Here is a 27504-nt window from a genome sequence, read left to right as displayed (position 1 = left end):
CATACCTACACGCGCATACATAGGTACCCCCCATGTGCACCCCCCCTTCACCCCTGGGGGCCCGCAACGGGCCCCCAAAGAAAAGACCGTATGCCTTTCCACGGCGGAAATGCCGCCGTGGAAAGGCATAGGACCGCTGACATCCTAATATGCCTGGCGGAGTCTGATAGACACCGCCAGCCATGTTAGAGCTTTTCCGCCGCGGTCGGAAGGCGACCGCGGCGGAAAAGCTGCAGACGGAAAACATATCCCCCAGCCATCCTAATCTGGCGGGAGGTCTTTTTCCAGTCCGCAGCGGATAATCCGCATCCTCCGGGTCGGCGGTGGCTTCCGCCGGCCCGGAGGATGCGGATTATCCGCTATCATAATCGTCCCCTTTGTGTGCAGAGCGGAGTTAACCTCCCACCCCTGTTTATTAGACCAGCATATCTGTGTTTAAACATGCCAGATCTGCCCACACCCACTCTTCACATAGCAAAGGTAACACATTCATCCACATACCTGAGACTAATCCATTTCTTGGTCGTCAATTCACATGTATGTCCCCGCTGATGAATGACACGTCTGCTAACACGTTCCTCTCAGGGAATTTGAATGGTGTTTTAGACCACATCAAATGCATGGTGGTCCTTCAGTATGCCAAATGGTAAGACCCTGACATACCAATGCTCCAGAAAATCCACCTAATGGGTACCAATTGCCCCATCCTGAGCCAAAATGGGTTCAATAAAGTATACCACTCTGGGTTTGCCAGGGACTCCTGAGGGTTAATCATCTGTCTCCATAGACCTTGCCCAGTCCCAGTTACTAAAGTACACTCTGATGCTCTGGGTAGATATGTCAGGTAGAGGGCCTGATAGAAGGAAAGCAGCTCTACTTCCTCAGTGTCTATGTTACCCTACAGGCTTCTGAAGAGAAGCGTACTGCCTTCCGCACAATACTGTCCGCATTTCCACACTGGACTATGATCATAGTAGGGGATTTTAATGCACTCCCAGATCCTATCATTGACTTAACCACTGTGCCATTACCCCACAGGCTTGGCATGACTTATGAACTCCAGGATTGGACGGGAGCTCAAGGACTGTGCAACATCTGGAGGATGTGGAATCCCAATGCCAGGGAATACACTCATACCTCAGCAGCCCACAAACCCTTGTTTGCATTGAACTCATCCTCCCACCCACCATGGAGGTCTCCAGGGTCGAGATCTTATTTCAGGATATTTCAGACCAATCACTGGTTCAACTAAGGGTGGGTCCACGTGATCAGCGAGGAGGCCTATGTGGAGACTTAATACTTGGCGTTTGACCTATCCAGACTACACTGACTAGCTGACCATTGAGATCGAGGCTTATTTTCAGGAGTACTGAGGGGCAGTCTCCTCAGCTGCTACGCTCTGGGAGGCAGGCAAGGCCACAATCAAGAGAAGGACAAAGGCATACATACTGGCCCAGGAGAGAGCAAAACAGGCTCACATGTTGGAGATTGAGCCCCGAATTCAGACAATGGAATGACAATACATTCTCGAGATGAATTCGACCACTCTTAGGCATTTGGAGGTGGACAGCGCCCCCCTTCGTCCATTGTCCCTTGAAGAAACCCACCAGTACTGGAGAACCATGACCCAATGGGTCTACAAGGATGAAGACCAGTACGGCAAGCTCCTTTACTGGCTGACTACGGTGAAACAGGCGACTAGAATCAAGCCGGAGATATTAGATGGAGGCGGGCAGCTACAGATTTCCACGAGGCGTATTGAACAGGTCCTTGCTGGATATTACCAAACGCTCTACACACAGCCCCTGCTATTGGAGGGCCCTCTCCTTGGGGCCATCCCTTTGCTGCCTTTGTCAGGGGCCCAGAGGGAGGCCCTTGGGGCACCCCTGGCTCTCGAGGAGGTGGTAGGTTCCCTTGAGGAGCTAAATGTTGGGGAACGTTGGGCCCAATTGATCCAGTTGAGTACTATTGGAAGTTCTGCGAGATCCTACTACCCGACCTACTCAACCTCTTTGCAGAAGTGGTGGAGAAGGGTCTGTTCCCTTCAAAACGAGATGATGATCTATAAACTGGGACGGTCCCCCAGAGCACATTTCCTCCTGTAGACCGATTTCCTTGATCAACACCAAGCTTAATATCTACGCAAAGGTCCTGGCCTGGTGACTCCTGACGGTTGTCTCTTCAATGGTCCATCCTGGCCAATGTGGGTGTATGCTCACTTGTAGCACTAGGCATTGTATTCGGCGCTTACATCTGGGAATGGCTCACAGGCACGAACCTCAGGAATCGAGTGCTTTTGTCTTAGTAGAATTTGAGAAGGCATTCGATACAGTAGGTTGGGTCTATCTTGAAATGATGCAGAGCAGGATGGGCTTTGGGCCGCCCTTCTAAAGCCTGGTGGGGCTGCTGTACTTTGCGCAGAGGGAGCAAATTAGCATCAACAAAGTGCTCTCTGGCACGTTCCCTTTAGGTAAAAGGACTAGACAGGACTGTCCCTTGTCCCAACTCCTTTTCGTCCTAGCTATTTAACCACTGGTGAGACTAATTTTGATGCAATCCCCAGATCTGGGGGTGACAGTGGGATGATGGGAAAGAAGACGCATTGCCCTTTATGTTGATTATGTGTTACTATACTAAGAGCAACTTCAAGAGTTGGGACCCTGGGCACTGAGCATCCTGGAACTCTTCCAGCAGGCCTCTGGCCTGGACCCCAATTGCTCGGAGTCATTTCTGGTGCTAGTTAGCCCGGGAGCTCAATGACAGAGAAATATCCCAAATGCAATGACTCAGGGTCTTTTTTTGCTTGGAGCCAAACATGGCCTGGAGCCTCAATCTATGACCACTGGTGGCATGGTTAAAGGCAATTTCTGATGCTGGAGTGAGCTTCCACTCTTGGTGATGGGCTTAGTGGATGTTTTTAGGATGAAGACCCTCCCCAGCCTCTTATACGCCCATCAAAACTTGCTTTCCTCTTCAGATCCCTAAAGCTTGGTTTTGAATCCATACTACTATGATTCGCCCTTTTTGTGGATAGGGGGTAGTCCGCGCATAGCCTTCGATAAGTGTTGTGCAACTGACATATGGGTCTTGCTATGACAGATGCAAGGATGTATTATTGGGTGGCCCAGCTGATAGTCATTAATTATTGGCTCACTGGAGGATGTGGAGACCCCGCGTACATTACTGAGCTAGCTCTGCTAAGTCAAGATAGCATCATGCACATATTGAATGGGGGCCCGATTCATCACTCTCTGCCGATCCTGACCAGAGTGCTCCTCACAATATTGAAACTGGCGAGATAGCTACTGGTGTGGGGGAGAGGGTCTCCAAGCTTACTTTCCTCTGGAGGGGCTCCTGGCTCCACCAAACAGCCTAGTTTGAAGGATTCGTCATGTGAGACAGGGTTGGTATCTCCTAACTGGGAGATGTCTTGGTGGGCTCAACCATAAGGTCGTTTCAGGAGCTACAGGGGCAATTCTTTCTGGCCAATACACAATTTCATAAATATCTTTAGTTGTGCCACTCACTGGCAGCGTAGGCCCCATAGCTGCAGGACATCCTGGAGTTCAGCCCCTCTGTGGGCTAAGCTCCTCATGGGCCATTAGGGAAGGGGGGGTTTTCAAAAATATCAAAGAAACCCTCAACACCATCGATAGATTCTCAGCTATCAAGGCCACATGGGAAACCTAGGTGGGACCCTTAGATGTGGCAGATTGAAGGGATGGCCGGATGGCACTGAGAACACTCAAGACTCTAATTGATACAGCTCAACTACCTTCACATCACATAATACTTCCCTGAAACCAACTCGGCTATAAAATACAATAACATTATTTATCAAAAAATAAAAACAGGATGAGGCTGTACCAAGCCTTTATAGTAAATGCCAGGTGATAGGAAGTCATTGGTGACCTCAGTGACGATGATTGGAGGGAAGCATGCATAGTGCCCAGGAAATTGGCCATTTCAGCCTGACTGCAGTTGCTTCAACTCACCTACTTAGGGCTAACCTTACACCACATAGGTTGTGGACAATGGGGCTCAGCCACACCCCCATGCGCACAAGGTGTAGTCAGTATAAGGGCACCTTCCTGCATATGGTCTGGTCATGTCCTGCGGTCCAAAGATTCTGGTACAGATTCCAGCACGCCCTGCGAGTGATACTAAGAGGTCTAACTGAGCTGCTGCCTAAGGTCGCCCTCCGGGAAATACTGGAGGAAATTGTGGGTTCCAGACACAGCCGCATCTTTGTGTTCCTGGCTTGCATAGTGGCAAAGAGAGACATTCGCACAGATGGCAGTCTGGTGATTCCCCCTCGCAGAGTGAGTGGAAGAGAGGCATGGATTTCTGTGCCGCAATGGAGCGGCAAGTATATGTGGCGTGAGGATGCCTACGCAAAGTCAACAAGATCTGGGGCCCCTGGCAGAACTGTTCTGAGTCTGCTGTTAACGCTTAAGCAGCAGTGGGAGGGGAGCGACTCTTGCACCACTGTTTTATACTGTGAACTGAATACTGATCAGGGGCTGGGATGGGTATAAATAACCACTGGAGTTAAGACTGTTGCTATGCATCCATACCCCATGCCTTTGCACGCTGTTCACTGTTGAATCTACTTGCAGTATTTCAGCCCACCTGTGTGCGGATGACCTGTTCTCAATGGCACGCAACGTATGTATTTATCCAAACAATAAATATTGATTAAAAAAAAACAGGATGAGGTTTCCTAAAATAACAGCATATGTCAACGTGCATTTAAAGTATAATGCTCATATTTACCTCTGGGTGTATTGTTATGTTATATTTGGCTACTTAATTTGCTAAAAATGTACTAGCATCAAAGTATAAGTGCATGTTAATCAGTTAAATAAATGTGGAAATATACTATTTTACAACTTCATTTATTCACAAACACAAAATAAATATGGCTAGACACTGATAAGATGGCCAAAAATAAATTTGGATTAACACAGATGGAAATATTTTTTTTAAAAATACCATAATACTAGGAGCCTTAATTAAGAAACCAGGGACCATATTATCAAGAAACGGCGATGCATTATCGCCGCTTTTATCAGTAGGAAACAGCCGCTAAAGCGGCGATAACGGGCTGGATAATATGCCCTTGTGAATTCCCAGATCTGGTTTTTAACTCCCAATCTGGTGGGCGGTTGCACCATGGGTTCGGGGGTCCTACAGGGGATGGTGGCCGACTGCCGCCACTGTAGGACCTCCAAACTCATAATCAGGGCCAGAGTACTTTATCCAATTTGCAAACTTAATTTCAAATACGGGGAGAAATTCAAATATTTTAATTTTTCTTAAATAATTTCATCTGATGCCTAATTAATTATATGCTGAAACTTGCTCAAAATAAATGTTTATTTGTTCCCCATTTTGCTTTCACCAAGCAATGTAACCCACCTACTTCGACAGGTATGCTGATACTGCATACTGCGTCTATGTTTATGCTTCCCTCTCTTTCTTCCTCGGACTTATTCAACTTGGGAACGCCATCATAATTGGTTTAAAAAAAATACTCCCATTTTGTGATACTGGTGCCCACTCGCAACATCATTTCATTGCATTTTGCTGTAGATTTGAATGATCCAAAACACACAACTATCTAATCAAGTTTCGAGTGTCTGTTTATGAGTTTCTGCAACATATCTGGTAGAACTGAAAATGTAAATAGTTCTGCTTCAATCAACTTAGTTTTATGGTCTAATGCATAAAAAGCTTCTCTGGTTCTGAATCTACGAGTTGTTTATTGGTGGTATTTTAGGAATTTTCTTAATTTCTCTCTGCAGATTCAGCTCATCTTTATTCTTCAGTAATGAATCCTTCAACAACTTGACCCGAAGTTGTTTAGGCTGTTTCTGATAAAACTCTAACTCCTTTAAGTTTGAGGGAGTTCCTCCTGTTTCTATTTTCTATGTCCTCCATCACACCTAACCAATTATAAACCAATAGATGTTGCCTTTTATTTGTGTTTTCAGTTTTTCTAATCTGTCATTCTGTGCTACATCCCATTCTTCCAGAGATTACACTTTTTAACTAAACACTTTTATATTCAGTTCTAACTTTGCAATATAACTATTATGCTCTTTAACATGTATTTCAGACTTCTGAGATTCTGTTCCAAATTGGTCTCTAATTTTAAAAAGCAACAAATATATCTCCTGATCAAACACTTTGTACACGTAACCCTAATTTTCTCTTCCTCATTTAATCTACTATTGATAGACAGATTATTTCAACAAATAGTTGGAAATTTCTCTATTCAATATTCCTAGTTGTGGTCTAGACTTTACTCACTCATGTCTGAATTGCCACAATATTTTGAATCTGATAATGCCTCTTTGTAAAATGCATTACATTTATTTATATGAAATATATCTACTGATTTACCACATCAGTTATTTTGTTTGGTATATCAACATTTGAACAGCCATAACAGTTTCTTGCCTCGTGTATGAGGCCTGAAAGCTCCAACACATATGATTGTGACCACAAGTGATCTATTAGTTATGTGGAAGCTTAAAAAGTGTGACTGTTCAATCTGCAACATATTACAATTGTGATCCTCCCAACAAGTTAGATCTTCCTTGATGCACCAAATTTGCTAGGGTGTATACTCGTTGGCAAAGAGGGAGTCAATAGGATACAGCTGAGTCAGTAAAAATGTTCTTATTCTAAAGGTAAATAGCCTTTCTGAAAATGTCTGTGTTCATCAAGGTAGTATATTAGTGCTTTTGAAATAGAGTTGGGATCTCCAACTGTCCTAGGTATGCTAAGATGGATTGGTTTTAGGTATGAGTTCTTCATTATTAGTCCTCTCTATGTGTTATGGTACAGATGATTTGATCATATGTTAATTTGTGTGTTGTATCTTACATTGGATGTTACACTGATCAATGACTTATGGTGTATATGGGACGTTGTATTGAAATGTGTGTTACTGTGTGCTTCGCTGATCTTTGTGTGCTAAAAAGTACTTTTTAAGTGTTACATTGATCTCTTATTTTTAAGTATGAAAGGGTATTTGTGTTCAAATGCCCGGTTACTTACACTTAATCTTTTTTACTCCGAGTCCAGGTCTTCCTGTCACAGTCCTAGCACAACAAGCAGTTTTTCAGCTCCACAGAGACCTATAACCTAGCTAACTCCAAAAGGATTTCTCTAAAATGGCACCTATTTCCCAGCAGGATTAAAATGAAATGACCATTTACTGAAATACGAAGCAAAATGAAAATGAAGCAATTGCCATTAAAAGAAAACAGAGGTTAGGGAGAGAGGGGCTCACAGCATTATCTCCTTGTCCATGTTCCTGTCCCAGTCCTAACACAATGAGCCAATACCCAAGCAGGTGGTGATTGGTTCTCTCAGGGTCTATGAAATTAATGATGCCAAATGATAACCTATTTCTGATGATGCCACCATCCCCAATTGAAGGCCGAAATGGGAAACTAAAATATACGGAGAGGCCTTTTTTGTGGCATTACGGATGTCTCGTAGGGATGCCCAAGAGGAAGCCATGCCTCTTGCTGATATGCCTTGGACAGTAGAGGGGGGAGAGATTTGAGATGAGTCATAAGACTGAATAATTAAAAACTTGATCGTCCTTGATAGAGTGGTTAGTGAACTTTTTCCAAAAGCCTTTAAGGCACAAACAGGCAAATAACTTTACGGAAGGAATTGTTCTATCAAGGTAAATTGAAATTGCTCAGAGGACATCCAGAGTATGAAGTGTTACCTGTTCTGGAGTTGTTGGATTAGGATAGAAAACTGGTAGACAGAATATTGGGATGAAAAGGCAGGCTTGGACAAAGGGCTACCGTATTGTCACAAATCCTCAAGAATGGTGGAGAAGAAACTAATGAACCAATTTTACTGATCCTCCAGCCTGAACAGATAGCTACCAGGCACAGAACCTTGGCTGAAAGAAATTTAAGATTAGCAGATTGCAACAGCTCAAAAGAAAGATTCGGTAATAATTGTAGCACTAAGGGAAGGTCGCAGGACAGAACTGGCAAGTGAGAGAATAGTCTTTGAAGAAACAAATTGTGCTGAAAGAGCTGAAACTTCAAGGCCCAAAATGAATCCATCCCTCACGAAATCAAGGCACTTAATAGGGTAAAATAAATTAGGAGAAAAACCTTTATCCCTACACCATGTCTTAAAATTCCACCAATGATGGATGGATGACTTTAATGTGTAAGGTTTCCTTGGGAGGTGTATGATTTTGGCCACCTCGAAGGAGCAAACGTGGTCCAGCTGCCTCACCTCTCCACTGCCAAACTCCCAGCTTCCGGCGAATCAGCTCCTCTGTCCTGAGATGAGAATCCCTTAGAGGAGACAGATGCATATGCAGCTGCCTGCGAGAGCGCTGCTCCATCTCAAAAAGGAGTGGAAACCAGGGCCTCCTTGACCACTCCGGGAGAACCTGAACCACCTCTGCATGATGCTCTCGGATCTTTCCGAGTACCCTGGGAATCAGGGGAAAAGTAGAGAAACCTTAAAGAAGACTCCTTGGTCAAGGAATAGCCAGAGCATCCATCACCCAAGCCTTCATGGACGCATCAAAATGAAAAACCTCAGGAGCAGAGCATTTTCCACCATGGCAAATAGGTCTAACCATGGGTGACCGATCCTGGAGAGAATCTGATGGAAGAAGCTGGTTGAGAGGCACATTGACACTGAAGAGGGAGAGATCCTGCTCAGGGAATCCACATGACCATTCTCCCTCCCTAGAAGATAAACTACCGAAAGAGAGCAGGGATTCTTCTCTGCCTAAAGGCATATCTTCTGTGAAAGGTGAAAAAGAGCCATCTGCATTCTCCTAGGTGTTTGATGTATGCTGTCACAACACGATTGTCTGTCTGTAAACACACTGCTCAATCTTGCAGAAGGGGAGCAAAGAAGTATCTTCTCTCCAGTTCGAGGACTGGGCACATTCTTAAGTGTTCCACCTGCCATGTGCTTTTGAATCCTCCAGCACTGCACTCCAACCAATGGCACTGACATCTGCTGTCAAAATTGTTACTGCCGGGGAAATCAATCTGTGTCCTCTGGACAGATTCATGTGAGAAAGCCTCCACTGAAGTTTTAGCTTGATTTCTGGTGAAACTGGTATTAAGGCCTTGTAATCCTGGGAAGCTGAAGTTCAATGGTGAAGGAGGTGATGTACCACAGGTTACAAATGAAGACCAGCCCATGGAAGAATCACCAGAGTGGATGCCATCTAACCTTGGCTTCGCAATCATAGTCACGCCAAAGTCTGACCTCGCCAATAGGGAGGAAGGTGTCGCACAAGATTGGACTATCTCTCCTGGGTAAGAAACTCCTTGCCCAGGTATATTCCGAACAAAGCTCTGATGAACTTCAGAGTCTGAGTTGGTTAGAGATTGTTTTTTTTTGTTGTAATTGCAGACCTGTTTAACATGTTCCACTGCCTTAGAAAGAGAAGGAGAAAAAATGAACCAGTTATCAAGGTAGGGTCACAAACATATCCTTCAATTTACTACAATAAGAAATGGGAACATTCCTTACTCTATGTCGTATGGGAACAGAATCTTCGTGTAGCCTAATAGTGTGTTCAAACCCAAGATACCTGCCCAATTTCCCACTGAATACTACAGGAAATTCCCTTCTTAGCTTCTCAACTAAAACACCACTATATTGCATTGATGGTTCAATGGCAAATACAGGAGGATTTGCCCTGGGGTCAAGTTTAATTCCTAAATCAAATTGCTGTGGCCATCCAAGTAGTGACTTCCCACTTTTTGTCACATAAATTTTGCTTGATGCATGGTTCTTGCCAAATTCTAATTTAGCTGAAAAATATCCTACTAAATCAATTTTATGGCCTGTATACCCACCAGGGGATACATCCGGTGATATTAAACACCTACCAGGCCAATTGTCCTCAAAGATTTTGCAGGAAATAATGGTAAACCAAGCACAAGAATCAACAAAGAAGTCTAACTCGATCCCATCTACCTTGATAATACAAGATGGAAATTTGGAAACTCCATCAACACAACATACATTAATAACAGTATTGATGTCATTCTCATCATTACCCATACTGAGCTCATCATCACTTGAGTAATGTACGTAATTAACTCTTTTGGGTGGTGATTTACAGAATTTGGTAAAATGACCTTTTCTATTACATTTAGCACAAACTTTATCGATGCCAGGGCAATTTTTGTAATTGGCCAAGTGCGAATTACTACCACATCTAAAACATAACAGTGCATGACTGCGTTTCTCACTATTCTGATTCATACTCTTATGTTTAATATCATATTTGTTGGAAGTGTCACTCCTTTGACTAGAAGACATCTTTTGTTTATTTTGTTACTTAAATTCTTTATTTACATTAAAAACATCATTTTTATCCTTACCCCTAATCTCCTTTACAAACTTTTCTGAATGCTCAATAGACCTAGCAATGTCAATTGCAGCGTTCAAGGATAAGTCAGGAGTAGACCATAGTTTCTCTTGAACTTTTTTACTATTTGTACGCATCAAAATCTGGTCCCTTAGAACCTGGTCATAAGAAATATGTTCAAATGCGCAAGTAGCTGCAAGTGATCTTAAAGAGGATACATAATCCTCAATGGACTCCTCATCACGCTGTTTGCGAGAATAGAAAATAAACCTTTCCATCACTACATTTTTCTTTTTACCAAAACGAATGTTAAGTTGGGTAGATGCATACTGGGGACACATTAATTCTACCTGGGTTAATTAAAACAGGCAAAGTTTTGAATTATTTAAGTCCAAAACCCCCCAAACAATGTTTCAACAGAGAGAGTTGCCTCTCTGCTTCACAATCTTCACCTTCCTTGACCTCAACATAGGCTAAAAACATAGGTTCCCAAACTTCCCAGGCCATGGGAGGTTCACCAGAGGCCGTTAAGAAAAAGGGAGGAGGATGTCTTCGCACAGCTTGTTCCCCTCTCACGCCTATTCCCCTTCCTGGTGCTCTGTGGGAAAAACTTGGCATTGATGTGTTAGGACCCTTCCATAGTCTACCTCAACAATGCAAATTTGCTATTGTGATGGTGGATTACTACAGCAAGTGGCCTGAAGCCAAGTTTGTATCTAAGGTTGACTCTAAAGAGATTATCGACTTCATGAAAGAAATATTCATGAGAGAAGGGTTTCCCCAATCCATTATTTCTGACAATGGGGTGCAATTTGTGTCTGCTGAGGTGGAGGAGTTTCTAAAAGAATCAGTCATTGCTCATTACAGAAGCTCTCTTTACCACCCGCAAACCAATGGTTTGGTGGAGAGACTCAATAGAGTTATAGGTGACTGTGTCAAATGGGCTATAGAACATAACAAAGTTGTTCCCCAATGTGTCAGGGCAATGCTATGGTTTTATAGGACCACACCCCATTCCTCAACAGGTGTGTCTCCTTTTGAACTTTTGAGGGGCAGGAAACCATGTACAGAATTTAGGCCTGCTTGGATGTCAAAGTGGTTTAAATCTAATTCCACTCCCCAAGAAATTGATGAACGAGTAAGAAACATGAATGAAAAAGTCCAGTCTAAACAGAAAGAATACTTCGATGAGAGGAAGCGGGTTAAAAACAGAGAGTTTGCCGTGGGTGATTGTGTCAGGATAAAGAAACAAGGTTTTGTAAAAAAAAGGTGAATCCAAGTTTAGGGAAACTGTTGTGGTTGATAAAGTGTGTGGAAGTTCTGTTCGGGTCAAAGAACAAAACTGGTGGAATGTTAACAAGGTGGTGAAAGTCAAAAATGTTCAAAATGGTATGACGAGTTCTATTGATGTTAAGAATGTTTCACATGTTAATCCTCAAAGTGATCTCAGTGTTCAGGGTTCCTCTCCTCAACCCTCTACTGTGAGGAGGAGCACTAGAGCAATCAGAATTCCGGTTAGATACCGACGTTAGGTCTCCTCTCATCTTCTGTGTACCTTTCCTGTTCTCTTCTTGTCCTCTTTTCTTTTTCTCTCTCTTTCTCTTTCTTTCTCTCTCTCTCTCTCTCTCTCTTTCTCTCTCTTTCTCTTCTCCTTGTTTTAGGGAAAGGAGATATGTAGTGGGCAGTCTGCCTCGCGCGCTCTGCGCGCGATGCCTGAGGCATGGCTCTCGTGCTGCCCGTTGGCGCGCGAGAGGCAGTGACAGTTGGTGGTGGTCTCGGCCATCTTATGGTGCTTTGGGCTAGCGATAAGACGTGCTTGTGGGAACTGCTAATAAAGTATTGTCTTAAAAACTACAACTGTTCCTGCGAGTTATTACACTTTGTAAAAACCCTTGGCGCTCATGAAAGACCAAAAGGCAAGACTTTGAACTGATAATGCCCCATACCCACTGCAAAGTGAAGGTACTGCTGATGTGCCTCATGGGTGGGAATATGGAGATATGTATCCATCATGTCTAGCGATGCCAAATAGTCCAATTAATTAAGCAACTAAAGAATGGACTGCAATGTCACAATTTTGAAGGGCTTGTGCAGAATGTGAAGATCCACTCCTTTAACCTCTAAATCTGGTTGAAAGTCCCCCATTGTTTTTTGGACCAAAAAATAATGGGAAAAAAATCCATGGCCTCTTTACAAAGCAAGACCTGTGGTTATCACCGATTTTTCCAGAAGCAGCTGAATCCCTGAGAGCGATGCAGCCCGTCCCACTGGATCCTTTGGCAAGTTGTTGCTGGGAGAGCTGAAAACTTGATCAGATATCTTGCTGACGCTGTATGAGTTACCCAAGCATCTGTCACCAAAAGACACTTTTGCCTGAAGAAATAGTGAAAGGCCTCGTACAGGAAGAGATGGATAAGCAAGCATTAAGGGGAGAAAGTGTTGACCTAGATGGAGTTGATACCAGGATTTGTCGGCCCAAGAGGTGCTCCATCCACAACCTCTGCCTTGAAAGGGCTCGCTATTAACTTTAGACTGTGGAGGACTGAAGGGACTTTTGCTGGTACCAGTATTTCGTTGAGCGACATCCTGGGTTGTCTGAGGATCAACCTGCGTAGCAACACCGTTCTGCACCCTTGTATGATCTGTGTCCGTATTTCATCCCTTTGATCGGGGAATGTGCATGAGCTGGTCAGCTTCATCAGACAGGCATAAAAGACGTCGATGGACTCAGTCTCAGTTTGTTTCACCTGGCAGAGCTTGAACCGCTCAAAGTTTGGGTTGATTTGGGGGTCAAAGTGCCAATTCAGTGCCGCTACCGCCACATCGTAGTCGTCATTGGCCCCAGTGTTTGGGAGCATTTCAAACAGACCATACAATTCCCCGCCTCCATAGCACATGAGTAGCAATCGTTTGACCGTTCCATCTGTCTCTGTCATGCGGTGAAGTAGTGGTCTAACCAACCAATCCACGGTTCCCAGTGTGGGGCCGCTGTGGTGGGGTCTGCAAGCTCATTGAAAGGTGGTAGGGGTGACACTGCCGAATGGTCGCAAGGCTGCGTGAGTTGTGGTCGCAGCTGTTGGGGACCTGCTTATGGGCCAGCAGCTCCTGCCTGAGCTGGTGTACTCGTGTTTTTGTGACGTGGCTTGCAGGCTTCTGGCTCCTTGTGACGTGTGTTCGGCTGCCCGGGACCTTCGCTGTGCTCCCCCACCTGTATGCGCATGACGGAGGGTGAGGGTCTGGACCCCACACCTCTGCTGGTTGTAAGTTTTTATTTTAGAGTGGTGGTGCTCATAGGCCAGCGTTTTTGCTGGTTTCTCACGTGCCATCTGCCACGGTCGGTCCTTGTGGCATGCGTGGGCCTCTCCCACCACTCGTCCGATGACTGCTGTAGTCCCTTTGTATTGATTTGCCTTTCGTGAGAGGGGAAAAGAATCTATGTGCCTCTCAGTGGATTCTTCTTTTTTTTGGAGACGCTAGGTGCTGAGGTGGGGCACGCTGCAGCGGGGAAGAGAGAGAGAGAGAGAGAAGAGCGAGGCAACATGTCAGTGACTGTCGCGTGTGCACCCGCTGATGTGCTCCACTGACCGCGGGGATGCTGGATGTGTGACGCCACCACGGGGCTGAAGCTTCGGCAACTGCGTCATGCATACGCGCGCTCGCGGGACACACTTTGGGCCGTTCCTTTTGCCTGCACCACTTGGTCGTCTCCACGGAGGGAGGGGGGGTGGCAGAGTACAGCTGCGCCAGTCACTCTCTGTTGAAACTCTGATTGCGCAGGGGCGGGCGGAGGATAGGAGCTCCTCGGAGCTGCTGAGCTTGTTTGCCGGCTGAATGCGTGGAGGCCCAAATAAGACCCGCCTCGTCGCCAATGTGGTGAGCCGAGAGGTAGGCGACTCAGTACCACGTGGTGAGGCCTATTTATATGCTGGGGAAATAATGAATACTCCATGCTCAGTTATTAGTGTAAGGGCCAAGACCTCGAGCGGTCATTCGCCCATTTATCTATAACTTTTGGGCGAGCTCGTCCCCCCTACAGGATAATGCAGGGTGCAACATTGTACGGTGAGGGCCAGGTACTCCCACCCTACAGGTTGGTATAGGGAATTTCAGATTGCCTCTGACATGATGAAAGAGGTCAGAGAGCTCTGCCCGGCTGCCCCGGGACACCAAAGGTGGCCACCTACGAGGGCGGCCAACCTTAGTGCCAGGGATGGCAAACACCCTGAGCAGTCTAGTGGTTGGGGGGGGCCAGTGGTCCCCCCGTGATGTCACTTCCGGTCAGAAAGGGGGAGGATATGGGCTATATAGCCCAGGGGGCGAGGGTCAAGCGCCCTCTTTGTTCTTGTGCAGCGGCGAGTTGACCCTCGCCCCCCCCCCCCCCCCCCCCCACCCCCAGGCTGATCCGGAATCAGGAGATGACGAACTGCCCAGCGTTTTTCCAGCGTTTTGCTACGAGAGAAGTCCCAGAAAACATACTCTCTGAAGGAGCACGCGAACAAGAGTGAGAACAGCAGCGCAGGAGTGGAGTTTGGCGGGTCCAGGGTGCCTCAAGCCTAAATCCCGCGAATGGAGTAAGTAGGCAGGCAAGGGTCTGGGTCGTTGTTGGGCCTCCGGAAGTCCGACCGGGCCACGCTAGTGCTTGGTCGTGTTCTCATTTTCTCTTCCTTCCCGCCCTTAGATTTTGAACCGATCCGCCATCGATTATGGAAAGCCAGGGATCCCAATCGCTATTCTCCCAGATGTCGCAGGTGGATGACTCGCTGCCCGATGCGAGCCAAGCAGCACAGTGGGCGGCCTTCATGCGGATGGCCAAGGTGAAGGGTCTGTCCTGGGCTAATGGGCTGATGAACGAGGTCGAAGGAGTCGACTCTGGGGTCATCTGCCACGCACCTCTGTCTGATTCCGAATCACAGGAGGTTGCCCCGACTAGATCGTCCAAGAGGGCAAAGAAGCAAACGTCCAAAGAGTTCCCACCAGTCCCGCCATCAGTCAGAAGCAAGACGGCGACCGCACACATTGAGCCCCCGCCCTCACACGTTTTGCCTTATGTGTCATCAGTCGCTCCATCAGCCAACAGCAGAACAGTGATCGCCCAAATCGAGCCCCCGCCCAGACACACTTTGCCTTTTGTGTCATCTCCCGCTACAGCCGACCTTGTCCTGGCCACACCTGTATATGCCACTCGGGAGGACCCTGGTTCTTTGTCTGATTCCCTGAAGGAATTCATGAGAGAGCTCATTGGAGCCAAGGTCCCTCCCGCCACGACCGCCAGGTCGGCATGTATACCTGAGGACAATGGTGGGGGAGCAAAGGCAGCGGCCGCAGTCTGGGGCGCTTCGCCAGCGGTTTCCCTGCCTTCCACTTCATCGCTCCTACAAGGACACAACACCCCGGCTGTCGTGCCAAGCCCTCCTACGCCGCTGTCGAGCAGAAGCTTGGTGTCGTCCTCCCTTCTTCAGGCGCCGGCTCCTCCTGCACCTCTGGCGCCAGCCATCGCCAGTGTGACGGCGATCCCTGTGGCCACGGGGGTGGTCACTCCCGCTCAGAACTCTGGTACGTCTGTGGCTCAAGCATTGGATAGTGGGGTGGTAGTAGCATCTTTGGCACATATTAACATTTCATCTGCAGGAAGCCCTGCCGGCTTAGTCGCCTCGGCAGCATCACCTCCCACCACCGAGCCCTAAGTGAAGGCTGCACCCCTGTTGTCAGGTCACTGCGACTTGGCTTGGCAAGTCCCTTTAGCGGCCAAAGAATTGATATGGAGGCGGGAATTGATTGATATATTCTCGCTACTGATGTTAGGTCAGGATGGGACTGATGTCAGGAAGGCGGGGGTGAAGGAGGAGGATAAAAAGACCAAATACCAGCAGTGGCCGGAAAAGACCATAGAAAATTGGCTTGATGCATTTTCTATCCTACAGGGGGTGATACTAGAGAAACACCCAGAACAGGCGAAGGCGCTCCTCCAATACAGTACGCTGATAAGAAAAGAAGCCGCGCGATGGGGCGGTCAGGGCTGGGTGTCATACGACTTAGAGTTCCGGAGAAGGATGTCCTTGTGTCCTGAAATGAGATGGGACCAGAAAGAGGTCCAGCTGTGGCTAGACCACATGGGTTCTAATCTGCTTCGCAATGGAGGGGTCTTGGACAAAAAATATGGAAGTAAGGACTTCAGCAACTCCACGCAGCATAGTGACCAGCAGCAGGATAAACAGTCCTTTCAGGGGGGCTACAGGAATAGAGGGGGCAACAGAGGGTCTTTCAAGAGGTCTTCCTCAGCAATTTGCCGCTCCTTTAACTCCGGTCACTGCCCCTGGGGGAAGAATTGTAAATTTGCCCATTCCTGCAACAAGTGTGGGGGCTCCCATGCAGCAGGATCTTGCACCAATCAGTCAGGGGGAGCTTCCAAGCCCTCAAAAGATTCAGGCACCAAGCAATACCATCTTCGCCATTTAGCCTCCCTTTACCCACCCCCCACCTGAGTTGCTCCCTGGCGTAGTTGCAGGCCTTACAGCAAGCGTTACTAAGGGGCCCTCGCCCGTGATCTTGAGTAGGATGTTACCCCTCCTGAAAGAATATCCGCACTCACGCGACAGGCGACTGCTGCTAGATGGTTTTAGCAAAGGCTTTAAGTTACCCTATGTGGGCTGTGAGGCCCCCAGAGAGGCAGAGAATTTGAGATCTGCAAGAGAGTTGCCACTGGTGCTCAAGTCCAAAGTAGCTAAGGAGAGACTGCTAGGTAGAGTAGCTGGCCCCTTTTCCAGCCCACCTTTAGAAAATTTTGTGGTGTCACCACTGGGGGTTGTCCCTAAAAAGGAGCCAGGGACCTTCAGGCTGATTCACAATCTCTCTCACCCTGAAGAAGTGTCTGTTAACGATGGGTTGGAGGAAGGGTCTTGCTCTGTCTCATACTGCACGCTGGATGTGCCTTTGGATTTGGTGAGAAGAGCAGGGGAAGGGGCTTGGTTGGCCACGGCCGACATAGAATCAGCCTGTAGGTTGTTGCCGGTGCATCCCAGTAGTCAACACCTGCTTGGTTTCAAAGTGGAGGGAGAGTATTACTACGATCGCTGCATGCCGATGGGTTGCTCAGTGTCTTGCGCATACTTTGAAGCATTCAGCAGCTTCCTCCAATGGGCGTTGCAGTTCAGCTATGGGACCAGCGGAGTATCTTATTACCTTGACGACTTCCTTTTTGAAGGGAGACATGGAACTATGGAGTGTAGCGAGTCTCTGCAGAATTTTCAAGAACTCACCACCACTTTAGGGGTCCCTTTAGCGCCTGGTAAAACGGTTGGGCCTGCGCAGGTTTTGACCTTTCTAGGGATTGAGATTGATACGGTGTAGGGGGAGTGCAGATTACCAGCAGACAAGGTTCGGGATCTGGCGCAGTCCATTGTGTTGGCTCTTGGCCAGGACAAGGTGACTCTAGGTTTCTTGCAAGGTCTGCTGGGGAAACTCAACTTTGCCGCCAGAATCATCCCGGCTGGAAGGGTCTTTGCGCGCAGGTTGGCGAGGGCAACCGCGAAAGTCCGGAAGAGTTATCATTTGGTGAGACTTAGTAAAGGCATGAAAGAGGATCTTAAGATGTGGGCAACTTTCCTGGCAGATTTCAACGGCTCTGTAGTTTGGAGGGCACCTTGGGCAGGATCCCCGGATCTGGCTATGTTCACAGATGCATCCGGTATGGAAGGGTTCGGTGTTATCCTTGACACTGACTGGTGCGCCCAAAAATGGCCTAATGTGTGGAGGAAGAAGAGGGTGACTTCTAACATCACTGTGCTGGAATTGTTTCCTATCGTGGTAGCTTTTCACCTTTGGCCAGCGAAGCTAGCGGCGCGTAGGGTCTTGATGTGGTCAGATAACCTGGCTGTAGTTCAGGCCATCAATTCGCAGTCTGCTTCTTGCCCCTTAGTTCTTTGCCTACTCAGAGAGTTGATGAGGGTGTGTTTGGTTTGCAATGTAGAATGTAGAGCGCGGCATATACAAGGGATCCAAAACACAGCTGCTGACGCTCTTTCTCGCTTCCAGTGGCACAGGTTTCGGGAGGCGTGGCCGAGAGCAAAGGAAGAAATGACAAGATTCCCAGAGCACCTGTGGTTCATTCTGAATCTGAGAAGCGATTGAGATGTCTAGGCGAGCTGGCGTTGGCTCCTCGAACAGTCAAGCGTTACCGGGCAGGAGTGCAGAAATTCTGTGCTGTCACCGGAGAGTGGGAACAAGAGCAGCCTTCCTTAGACTCCAGGACTCATGATTTTATCTTGTGGGCGAAGGATGAGGGGAAGTCATAATCTTGGGTGGCGGGGCATTTGTCGGCCATTAGTCACTGCGCTAGACTAGGGGGACAGCCTGACCCAACCAACTCCTTTTTAATAAAGTCAGCGCTGAAGGGTTGGTCTAGAAGCGAGCCCCGCATTCCTGATAATAGAGCAGCGATTGATTTTGCAACTTTGAAAGGCATGCTGGATTACACAGATAGGGCCACAAGTTCAGCTTTTGAGGCAGCTCTTTTTTCTGCAACTTTTGCACTAGCCTTCTTTGGCGCGTTCAGAATAGGGGAGATTGTGGCCACCTCGAAAAATGACAAATCAGGCGCAGCCTTGTGTAGACAGGATGCCACCTTAAGGGGGGACTGTTTGTCTATCAGGTTGAGACAATCCAAGACAGACCAAGGAGGGGCGGGCAGGCTAATAGTGTTGAACAGGTTGGAAATTGCCAGGTACTGCCCCGTGCGGCTGGTTGAGACTTACCTTGCACAGCGGCCCCCTGTGGAAGGCTACCTGCTGATCCATGCAGATGAAACCCCCCTGACCAAGTACCAACTACAGCGCATCATGGACACTTGCTTAGACTTATCTGGCAACAAAAAGCAAGGGAAGAGGTTTTGTACCCACTCTTTTAGGATAGGAGCTGCAACCACAGCATTTCAGGCAGGTTTGCCAGTGGAAAATATAAAACAGGTTGGGCGCTGGGAGTCTAACTGTTATAGAAGGTACATCCGCACTTGAGTGGTGGCACAGTGTAATTTCTGGACTGTTTTATTGTATATAATAGATGTGTGACTTTCCGTCAGTATATTTGATTGCAGTGTTTGCAGTGTTTAATTTGGAGTGACGTTAATAAACATGGTTTTAAGCATCTGCATCTTTTATTTGTTAGGTAAATATGTCTGGGTGGCAGGAAATGTCAGAATCCTAAACATAGCCCGGTGGGCTGACAGCGGAAAATGGAAGCATGGTTTCTCAACTGCAAAGATCAGGTGGATAGTGTCGGCTGACTTACACTGGAGCAGCGTGAAACGTGTATTTCAGCAGTTATTGGACGGGGGTGAACCTCCTCCAGACGTGTTAATTTTACATCTTGGGGGCGAGGAGTTGGTCCACTTGGAGCGCAGGGTCCTGCTACAGACAATGAGGGGCACGCTGTGCGATTTGAGCAACCTTTTGGGGCCTTGTGAATTATGGTGGTCCGAAATTACTCCAAGACTGCATTGGAAAGACGCTAGGTCAGGGGTGGGCATTGAGACTTCCCGCAGGCGGGTGAACAGAGCCATGCGCAAGTTCACGGAGCAAAGGGGATTCGGATTCATAAGGCACAGCCTGTTACACACCAAATGCACGGGCTGCTTCGATGAGGACGGCGTTCATCTATCTGAAGTAGGGATGGCTATCTTCCTGCTTGACCTATCAGAAGCAATGGGAGCAGCGGGTTGTAGGTAGAGGAGAAACAGGGTGTGGGGGGACTCTGGGACGGCGGCTGCCGCACCCAGAGCCTTGGCGGAGTTACAGGGCAATCCAATACAGGAAGGTACTGAAGGGTACCCTCTACAGGAGCACCGGAAGGGTGCGTGAGCGAATTATCCCCCAGGGAGATCCACGGCGGATCCTGGAGGACCGACGGTGCCCGTTAGTCCTTCGGGCGGTTGTGCACCTGAGCAACCGGGGGTTGCCAACGCTCCGCCCCCCCGAGGGGGGGGGGGGCGTGAGTAATGGGCGAACGAGGGGTTCGCCGGGGGAGGGGTTAGACCTTCCCCCCAGAAACTGACAACGCCCCCACGGTTAACACCGCGGGGGTTATGACTCATCAGGTGGGCGGGTCGTGAGGGGCGGCCTGCTCTGGATCGCCCGTAAGATAACCCAACATGTTGGCATAAGGTTATGCTAATAAAACTGCAACAACTTTCTCCATCAACTTGTGTTGTGTCGGTTATTGGGGAAAGAGTGTGATGTATTAAATAAAGGTCTGGGTGGGGGCCGATATTGGCACTATGCCTGGCTGCCCCGGGACACCAAAGGTGGCCACCTACGAGGGCGGCCAACCTTAGTGCCAGGGATGGCAAACACCCTGAGCAGTCTAGTGGTTGGGGGGGGACCAGTGGTCCCCCCCGTGATGTCACTTCCGGTCAGAAAGGGGGAGGGGATGGGCTATATAGCCCAGGGGGCGAGGGTCAAGCGCCCTCTTTGTTCTTGTGCAGCGACGAGTTGACCCTCGCCCCCCCCCCCTACCCCCAGGCTGATCCGGAATCAGGAGACGACGAACTGCCCAGCGTTTTCCCTCCCATCCGCTTACCCTTCTCTTGTGCAGTTTGGGGGGGCTGTTTGTTGTACTAATGACCTGTGTTTGTGCTGCAGGCGGAGTTACAGGGCAATCCAATACAGGAAGGTACTGAAGGGTACCCTCTACAGGAGCACCGGAAGGGTGCGTGAGCGAATTATCCCCCAGGGAGATCCACGGCGGATCCTGGAGGACCGACGGCGCCCCGTTAGTCCTTCGGGCGGTTGTGCACCTGAGCAACCGGGGGTTGCCAACGCTCCGCCCCCCCGAGGGGGGGGGGGCGTGAGTAATGGGCAAACGAGGGGTTCGCCGGGGGAGGGGTTAGACCTTCCCCCCAGAAACTGACAACGCCCCCACGGTTAACACCGCGGGGGTTATGACTCATCAGGTGGGCGGGTCGCGAGGGGCGGCCTGCTCTGGATCGCCCGTAAGATAACCCAACATGTTGGCATAAGGTTATGCTAATAAAACTGCAACAACTTTTTCCATCAACTTGTGTTGTGTCGGTTATTGGGGAAAGAGTGTGTTGTATTAAATAAAGGTCTGGGTGGGGGCCGATATTGGCACTATGCCCCTTGTACAAAACGACCCCGCCTTACCTCCTTGTCAGGGTCCTCAGGCTCTGTCTCCTGTTGCTGTAATCATAGCACCTAGCATGGAAGAGGAATTGCATTCTCTCTTGCATGAAAAGCAGCTTCAACTGCTTCATTGGTCATCTGCTGAAGTGTTGCAAGAATAGGGGCTTCAGCAAGATTAGCTCCAGAAGTAACCTGGATTTCCTTAATGAATCCACCGCAGCGTACACTGAATTGGGAGACATCACTGACTCCAACTCACTTCTAAGGAAATTAGATAACGTGGCTCCTAAGCTCTAGCGTGAGCAACCATATTGGAGTCAGGCAGTCTCCTGAAAGTAAACAGGGTAGCAAAATGAAAAATGAAACGCTTCGCGCTTTACTTAGCCAGGAACATGGACTCCATGTAGAAATCAATTGGGCCAGGTCTACGCCTGCTCTGTCCTAAAGTTAGAAACTGCTACAGCAACTCTCACGCAGGGTAAAGCTAGTTAATATATAACAAACAGTAAAAAAAAAAAATACTACTTATCTAAGACTTGCTAAATAACAGCTTCATGCTTCACAGAAAGAACGGAATAGATAGTAGCTATTTCTAGTTTCACCTTTCAAGCATGCTGGGAAATAGGTGCCATCTTGGAGCAACTCTTTTGTCTTAGCTATGTGATAAGTTTCTGTAGAGCAAGAAAAATGCTCATTGTTTTAGAACTGGGACAGGAAGAAGGACAAGGTGTTAATATATCTTGAGTGTTCGAATGATTTGTAGTTATGATGTACTTGGGTTATTGCTGTGATTGCTACCTGTTTACGCTACAAGGGATGTTACATTGATCTAGGTGTCTGGTAAACTATGCATACTTTTGTTTTTCTTATGTTGCACTTGAGATATCACAGTGATACATGCTTTGTGCCGCACATTCATATGTGTCTTATATATACTGTTATTTAGAGGTGTATTGATCTGTGTTATGTTAGATAGGCGATGTTAAATTGCCCTTGTGGTGTGCTGTTCACGAGGTATTATAATTAAGAATGAATTAAACTCTTCATTGAGTGTGTTGCATTGATACATGTTTACAGTGTACATGGGATGTTGCTTCGAAGTGTACGGTGTTAAGCACATTTGATGTTACACTGACCAGTGTATTATGGGGCGTTGCATTGATCTGTGTTTGTTAAACTATGCATGTGATAAAAATTGACCTGGGCTTATTGTTTTCTAGATGTGGTGTTATGCAGATTTGCATGTTATACAGCACAGGGAGTTTTTATTGAATAGTGTTATATAATATAGGTTCCATTGGTTTGTTTGAGAACATTTATTTTTCATTGAGCCCTAATTTTCTGACTTATAAGCTAGGAAATGCAACCATGCTGTTGCGCAGAAGTAGTAGTCTGTTTCACTTCAGATGTTTGGTCGGTTTAAGATTATATTCCATATCATGACAAACTTGTTCGATTATGCCAACTGAGTGGACCTTCAGCTGCTTGTTTGTACTTTGCTAATTGTCAACAGTGCATTCTCGAATTCTCGAATCTTGTAAAAAAACAAAACAGGATGTATTCCCAATGGCTTTGGTTAACAGAACCCAAAGGATTTTTTATATTTCCATCTCTTGCTGTGCACATGAAGGGCTGTACTATGCCTCTTGCACATACATTTACATGTTTGTATCCTACCTTTGATCACTACTTTAAATAACGCTATTGTGTATTTTATGTTTCAGAACGTAGAACGTAGAACGAATAATTTTAAAGGCACCTTTAGGACCAAGAAATAGTGTGTTGTTTTGTGTTGGGAAGTTGCTGCCCTGTGTTTGATAGGCCTAGCTAAGTGAGTGATGTCCTTCTATAGATCTGAGCAGATCGAATTATAATCTGTAAATACATTTTGAATGGGTTGCATGAGGTATGGCCGGTAAACCTTTTATCTTTTTCCATGCACTGAATGCCTCTGGGCTATATCTGTTAAGTTGGAGAAAACATGTTCTATTTTATACATCACCAGGACAACACACATCACGGACCAATTACAGTCTTTTAAAAAAATAATCGAAAATATATTCAATGCCCAAAAATAGTTATAGTATGTTGATTTGTCTTTTGTTATTTAGGTAGACATAGTGGGCCATATTATCAAGCAAGGGCGATACATTATCGCCGCTTATATCAGCAGGAAACTGCCGCTAAAACGGCGATAATGGGCTTGATAATATGCCCTTGTGAATTCCCATAGAAGCCCAGGTTAACACCAGAACCTGGGCTTCTATGGGAATTTACAAGGGCATATTTATTATCAAGCCCATTATCGCTGCTTTAGCGGCAGTTTCCTGCTGATAAAAGCGGCGATAATGTATCGCCCTTGCTTGATAATATGGGGGCATATTACCAAGGGGGGTGATAGGCAATTATCGCCGGTTTAGCGGCCGTTTTCGGCAGCTAAGCGGCGATAATTCTATTGCTCTATTAGCAAGCTGTTGCTAACTGATGTTAGCGACAGCTGTTAGGCGATAGCGAGCGGTTTGGGGCCCGCTTTGCATGTCAGTGATAATTATCGCTAATGACATGCAAAGTGGGCGTACCCAACCTGTTAGCGACTGAAAGCAGTCGCTAACGTCACTATCGCCTATTAGCAAGGCAGGCGTAGCGGTGTAAATATTCCCACTATCGCCAAAAACCAACGCCTGCTCAGACCAGTTCTTAGCCATGTTATCCAATGGGAGGTGGATAACATGGCTAAGACCATTTCATCGCTAATGCGTGAATATCGCTGTATTCTCAGTGATATTCACGCATTTCGCCTGATTTTAATCGCTTTTGAGATAAACCTTGCTAATAGCAAGTTATCTCAGCGATAAAAACCGGTGATGCGCGGCGATAAAAATATTGCCGCTTACCCTACTTAGCGATAAATATCGCTATTTGTTGGTAATATGCCCCCATGGTTCCTTGGCTTTGGAGAATGAAAGTGTGCTACACGATTATTTATTTGATGTTGGAATAAGGTCGAGTTTTATTACAATATGATTGACGCCATTACTTTTCTACTGTGCTCGAAAAGTAAGTATGAATCCAGTTCCTAAACTGGGGAATCACCAAATGACTTACTTACTGTATTTCTTTAAAGTAACACTTCCAATCGCTTACAACTGAGTCGCTGATGTATAATACTTTACGTCTACCTTGGAGGCACACTAACTATTCAAGTAGCCCACGTGATTCTAGAGGTGACATTTGCTGATTCCTAATGTCCACATGATGTACAGATTTGTTGAACTCTTCAGTGCTGCAAATCACCTCCATTAAATGGGGTCACAGATGTTGCTCAGCATGCAGGACTCCAGTTCTGGAGAAGCAAGTGTTGATAAAGTGCGCTGGGGAGAAGGCATGATGCTGAACAATTCACCTTTCTGAGAACCCAGACTTTACTCCGGAGGGAGAGGGTTTGCTCATGGTCACTCTGAACTTCTGCCGTGAGTGAGTCTGTCCTTCCTCTTCTTGTATTAGTCCCTCTCATTGAGCATGTTCGCATTACTGTGTCCTTAGACTGCTCGCTTTTTCTGGTGCTATTTTTTTCTTTTTTTTAAGCACTCCATGAGAGCGGATGTGTTTCCCGCTGTCTCGCTAGTGTGCTTCTCTCAAGTTTGAAGAAACAGCGTGATGTCTTTAATAAGACTGCTGCCCTTCAAAACTTTACTAGATATCTCTTTCAAATTAGAAGTGACTGCTTAATAAGTCTATTACTAAGCTGCAAAAACTCGCGTTGGTATTAAATCCCCCTCGAAAGTCAGATGTAGCTGCTTTAAATGTCCTTCACAAAACCAAAGAAACAAAAACGGTTAGACTTAGCAGAAAAGAGTGTGGATAAGTGACATTATTAGGTAACTTAAAATTGACAGAGAATAAAATAATGAAAAGGTTGTATGTATTAATCACGGGAAAAAGAAATTACTAGGAGGTGGAGACGAGGAAATGGTTAAAATGAAGTGAACCTTATATTCACCAGGAAATTGGTAAATGCGGACACGAAAAAAACAAACAGTGATGCAATGGCAGAAAATGATAAGGCTTGCAAGGTAATAGTATTTATCTGCTGTGCTAGGTTAAATCACATTGCAAGGCAAGGTTAGAAACCAGACTTTTTTCTCCGTGATTGTAAATAGTCAGTAATATATCAGTGTTCAAATCACTAAGGAGGCTCAAAACAATATGCATTTGTGTGTATATATTCTCATAATCAATGTAAGACTCTGAAACCATCATTGAACTCAAACTGTCCCCTTGCTTCTGTTCCCAAATAACAAAACTCACCGTGACCGCAATGCCGCCTTTCTGTCCTAGACCAGGGAGGCAGTGCCTCCACAAAAGTCCTGAATCCCGTCCTCAACCTTGCAAGACTAGTGTCATACCACACGGAGGCAGAATTCGATCACTTGCAAAACCCACTAGCCAGTATTGTCGAATAAGATACTGTACTACATACAAATAATCCTTTCGACAGAACACAAGCTGCAGCATCTTCTAGACCTTAGCCTCTTTGAAAAAGACTTCCCTGCAGCCTATTTCCCACCCAACCTCTAACAACAACAGTGGAGGTGGCCTTATCCTTCAGAGATCTAGAAAGCACGGGGTAAAGAATTGTTTTTGAAGACCTCAAGGGTATTAACATAATGGTGCCTTCGGAGAAAGGCTGACAAATTAACAGAATCACCTTCCAAAAGGATTGATGAAAAGAAAATCAATTACAAAACTTAAGAGGTCTAGAACTCTGTCAGAAAAGTGACTGTAGTGTGAGAGCAAAGGTCTATTTGGAGCCTAAGGGACAGATTTTCTGTTTTAGATGTGGACTTTATATATGTTAGAAACTATCTCCCCCTCTTTTCCCCCAAAGCGGTTGAAGAAAGTCTGTTGCACTTAGATGTTTTTTCACTGATATCTGGGGGTTGTCCCCTACGGTTGCGTATCTGCCAAAATAGGACCTGACGTCTGGGGGGAAACTTTAGGATGGTGATTTTACTATGCTAGTGGATTATAGTTATCATTTACCCCAAACAAGGTATTTTTTTTACCACCACCCATATTACAAGCGAGCTTGACATGCTGGGAGTTTACTCCCAGCAGTTCAGAGACACATGGTGACAGTTCTGAGAAAGACTTTAGGACATGGTAGCAAATGTCCACACAGAATGCTCCCAGTGGTAAAGCCGCTGGTAGCTCTGCTGTCTGGTCCATCAGGCTACCGTCACTGTCTCTGTTACAATGGGCTATTTTTTTTAGAAATCCAATAACCGCCATCCTTTAATGGAGGTTGTATGTACGGCTTACGATGTTGCTCAAATGAACAAAAAAGTGATGCTTTGAATTATTCCGATAATCACAGCCTTTGTTAGTTATTCTGGGTCACATTCCATCATTTGTTCCCCTCTGTGATGCTAAAGAGAAAAACCAACCATATGTAAATCAACACTGGTCCTGCTTCTATAGGGACACCAAACAGGACTCCTCTCCTTCCATGCGAGCACCAGCCGACATTTCATCACCCATGAAAACATTCAGCAGTCAATCACGCCTCACATGAAAATATCATGTCGCCCCATGAAAACACCTCACAAAGCTCATTTTCTGCTATGAAAACAACAGGTCTCCTCTGCTTCATTGAGTCTATTGCCAAAGGTTTCACCATCTCCCATAAGAAGAAGGCAGATTTTGCAATCTTCTGCAGACAGCTTTGGGAGGATTCTCACACTTCAAGGCCTACGCAGAAATATGCTCAAGCAGCTCTACTTCTCTGCTTCTTCCAGGAATGTGACAGCAACCTAAGAAGAACATCCAAGATCTCTTAGCATCTTCAGTTATATTAGCTAACAGACCCTGACTTCCCCAGTGAGAACAATTAGTTTTCCCTTGAGGATATCATACAGTCCTCCTCTCCAAACGTTTCATTTTCCAAGAACGTTTCAAGAGTGGGCAGTGCTTCAT

The sequence above is a fragment of the Lissotriton helveticus genome, chromosome 1_1 (assembly GCF_964261635.1).
Source record: "Lissotriton helveticus chromosome 1_1, aLisHel1.1, whole genome shotgun sequence".
NCBI lineage: Eukaryota > Metazoa > Chordata > Amphibia > Caudata > Salamandridae > Lissotriton > Lissotriton helveticus.
Note: the sequence above shows the minus strand (reverse complement) of the source record.